This window comes from Giraffa tippelskirchi, chromosome 3 (genome assembly GCF_054371585.1).
Source record: "Giraffa tippelskirchi isolate mGirTip1 chromosome 3, T2T-mGirTip1v1.2.pri, whole genome shotgun sequence".
Classification (NCBI taxonomy): domain Eukaryota; kingdom Metazoa; phylum Chordata; class Mammalia; order Artiodactyla; family Giraffidae; genus Giraffa; species Giraffa tippelskirchi.
Genome location: NC_137277.1, coordinates 9,857,573 through 9,861,964, shown reverse-complemented (window position 1 = coordinate 9,861,964; position 4,392 = coordinate 9,857,573).

Genomic DNA, 4,392 nt, shown 5'->3' with positions numbered 1-4,392 from the left:
CTGGGGACTGGCCAGTGGGGGTGGGGCTCTGAGGGTCTGGAAGTCCCTCCTGGTGTGGGGGGGCTGGGGAGTCCAAGGACAAGGAGGGTTGTGAACTCCCAGAGTTGCTGGGTGGCAGGGGGCTGGGCTCCAAGGCGCTCAGGGGGCACTTGCAGCCATCCCACCCCCATCGGTTCCCAGCTGGTGGCAGACCTGAGACATCCAGCTGGGGTCCAGGGGCCACCAACAGGTTTGAGGGAATCTGTGAACCCTCAAACAGAATGCAAAATTGCATGTGTGCCCACTCATGTGCACACACGAGTGTTATTGGACGCTGACCGTCTAATGCTTTAATTAGATTCTTAGAGGAGGCTGTGATATGAAGATTAAGAACCCCGGCTGGGGATGCAGACTTTCTGAGTGATATGTGAGCCAGGGTGGGGCCAGCAGGGACGTCAGCGTTTCTCAGTCTCTATCGGGCCTTTCATTCCTTGATATGAAAAACAGACATTTTCTCCATCTTATACAAAAGTTCTTTTGCAACAACGTCCTTTGCCCCCTCACCTTCCTTGCAACCTGATAACTGCCCTAGGCTTCTCAAGAGCTGCCCCTGGTCAAGCTGGTCTCCATCCCCAAAGTCTGAGTCAGACCAGATATTTCTAGCATCTTATCAAGAGAAGTGGAATGCTGTGTCTCGAGAAACACAACAACTCTGTTGTGATGATAAAATTTGGGGGGGAGGGGTTTCTCCCCGTCTCCCACGGTCTCTCCAATCTGTTTGGATGTCCTCCCTGCACTTTTTGCTTTGTGATCACTCCTCCCAGGAACTCTCCCACTGACTCCACTCGGACAGGAGATGCAGAGGCAAGGATGCTGGATTGGGGTGCTCAAGGCAAAGCAGAGAGACTGAGTCTCACTCTTCCTTGCCTTGGAATTTCTTCTCCACCTCTGCGCTCCACGTGTCTGCCTGGAAAGCTAAGACATCAAAATGAGAGGAGGAGGGGAGTGTGTTTCTGATTTGCACCTGGCATACCTTCTCACCAGGGCAAGCTGAGAATGGTGGCGATAGAAGAAGACAGAGGGGCTCTGGGTAGTGGAGAGACCCCAGCCATCAACTCGCTTCTGTGGGAGCAAAGGCACGAGTGGCCCTGATCCTCCGCAGCCCTGGAGAACTTCAAGGACACCATGGAAAGATTAAGTAAATGCTTTTCCCCTGAAGATATGGTTTTATTTCAGCTGGCGTTAGAAGACTCAGAACTGCTCACGATCTTTGGCATGTGTCTGAGACTTGGCAAACCCTACATCCCTGGTAGCTTATCCACACAGGAAAACCCAGAGATAAGCTCGTCTTGTTTCGTGCATAACCCGAGGACACTTCCCAGTCAACAAGACCCCAGGCCAGCACACCCACTGACCTTCCCCTAGTTGTTCTGTCCTCGAATAACCTTCGAAGCAGGGAGATGGCAGTAAGAGAAGAGACCAGTAGGCTGCGTCTTCATGCAGCCCCTGTGGGTTCTTCCTGGACGTTAGAGGATTCAGGTCTTTCTCAGAACTCCTGTGAACTAGGAACCCCCTGAGTGCAATGGGAAAGCCCTCTTTTGTCCTACCCAGGAGACTCAGACCTGGGAAAGTCCTGGACCAGTACCAGAATTCAATGTGCAGGAAGCTGGGCACACACAGCTTGAAAGAGAAACAGACATGGAGATGGAAGGTTTGTTCCCTTCTTGCCTCCATGCAAGACGGCTTTGGTGTTGAAGAACTAAAAGACAGTTACCCCTAAGATCATTCCAAGGCATGAACTCAGAGGCCCAATATAGAGCAGAGCTCTAGAAATACAACCAAAGAAGGGCCGTCCCTTTCAGCAGCAGTTGGCTTGTCCTAACAGGAGGCTTTGAGTCCGTAGCCAGGGAATGCTGTCCTACCTCGGTGGGTCTTAGTCTATAAAGCAGAGGCAGGTCCAGAGTCTCTTCCTGGAACGCGTGAAGACAGATGTGTCCGGAGTACGATGCAACTGTCACAAGAGCATCCTACCCAGTGGGCTTTGGGTGGGGACCCTTCATCAGATGCTTGTGTCGTCTTTAGTGGATAAAGGAAGACATGCATAGTCTCACAACACTTTAAATCACATTGTTCTGTCAAATTTGTTTCATGCCAAATTTAGGGGAACACTGTTTTCAGAGTGTTTTGTATTGGGGGGATTTGGGGTCAAGTGTGAGAATATTCATAATAAATATCATTATAAGAATGATCTTCTTCCCTCTTTCCTCTTGGATTGAGCCCCCAAATCTCCCAAGAGTTAGAAAGAGATTACTGTTTTTTTTTTTTTGGAGGCAGAAACTGGGGGGTGGGGGTGTTGATATTAAATGTGGCAACAAGAACCTGGGGTTTCCCAAGATATTCATGAGAAATAGAAGACTCTGAGGCGTGGGAAGTTCCAGAGAACAGGAACTAAAGTCTGTGTACACATTGGGTAGTGCCATCGGGACCCACAACCCAAGCCAACAGACAGCCGGACAAAGATTCGCAAGTCTACGCTCCCAGAGAAAGCAAAGTCTGCCCTTAAGAAAAGAAATATTATGTCACGCAAACACAGAGCTGGCCGGGGCCCTCATGCCCTTTGTCAGGTATCTCCTTAAAGTGGTAAGTAGTAAAGATTTTGGTGACGCTTGATTCTCTCCATCGTGCCTATAGCCTACCTCCCCCAGCCCACCCCCAACCCCACCCACAGCAACCAGGGCAGAATGTTCTCAGTTCAGCAAATATCTTCCCCTAGGACAGTCTGGGCCAGAGCTAGGACGACAGTGATGGTTAAAAAAAAAAAAAAAGCTAACAAATCAGAACTCAAAGCCCGCAGTCTTGCCTGGAGGAGAGTTCATCAGGCCTGTGATGGGTTAGAGGCCAAGGCCAACCAGAATGATGACCCTCCACCCCACCGGATTGAGGTCTCTTAGGTTCCCAGAGGAGCCACAGAGCACACCCATCCTGGAATTCCCTAGGAGCCCGCACCTCCCACACAAGGATGTCTGTGCCAAACTCCTAAAGTTTTCCCGAACATTCCCAAGTGGCTCCACATTCCCAGACACGGGTTGCTCATGGGATGTAAAACCCAGCGGCTCATGGTGGGGGGAGGGGAGCACATTGCCCGGAATCTCTGCCCAGAGGCAGCACATTCTGTGCACTCCCTGGTTTGGCAATTCCTCCTCTCTCCCGGGCACGTCAGGATGCTCACTCTGTTTTCTGCTCCTTGGAAAAAACTACGTGACCTCAGTTAACGTCTGCAAGACGTGCAGTTCTAGATAAGCAAAGCCTGTCATTAGCAGCTCTGTGATTTTTTTTCCCACTGAGGCCTCTCCCAGCTATTTTTGGGCCGGGTTACCCAGCCATCCCAGTCTCAAGGGCAGAGATCAGTATTGCAAACTTTTGAATTCTGTTCCAAAGGGTAATGAAAGGCAGGCAGGCTCGGGTGGTGGCATCCCACGGCCAAGGGATGGGGGTGGGAGAGATTCCGTGGAGATCTGGAGAAGGAGCTGAGATGGAAACTTGGCAGCCAGACCCAGCTTCCCTGGCTGCTGGCCCACCCTCACTGCTCCTGGATGGCGCTGCCCGTGTTCTGGAAGGCTCCGGGGCAGGTGGGAATCGGACTGATAGCTGCCAGGATGGAACAGGCTAATCTGTGAGTGACCTGGAGAAGACACGCCCACTGGAAGGAGGAGTCCCCTCAGAACTCCACGCCAAGTTGGGCAGTAGGGGATAGAAAAATACAGTTGCCGTCTTTCTTTTGCCTTTTATATGCCTCCTGACTCTAATCAAGCTACTTAATGCCCCGTGCCTCAGTTTCTCCATCTCTCAATGCTTACTCCCGTTTCCTAGCACTTTCAGTTACACAGAGAGAGTCCTAGACAGACCAGTTAGGTAAGACTACTTTACTTGATGCACAAAATAGGAGGCCCTCTAGTGGACGGCACAATTCTATGCCTTTCACTATGAGTGAATGGATAAGTAGACATGAATGAACAATTAAAGTGAAGAATTTTTTAGTCTTTCATGTAGAGCCACAGAAATAAAAGGAGGAGAGCATTTCCAGGAGAAGATCACAGTGAAGTCTCCTATGATGCAAACAAGACAAGGACAATGAAAATTAAAGAAAAACCTGGTTGTACGTGATTGCTGACTGGGAGGAGGGCAATTTCATGCCACAGCCTCCCGGGAAGGCAGTGTCTATTCACCAGAGGATGCAAGTCCCCTTTGACCTAGTCATCTTTCTTCCAGGAATTTATCCTGCAGATATACTTACAATTGGGCTCCAATAAAGTTCTGGGATATGCCCCAAAGCATTGCTGTAATACAGAAAGGTCATAGATACCCTAAAATGACATCATTAGGGGCCTGGTAAAGTAAATTACAGAACATCCA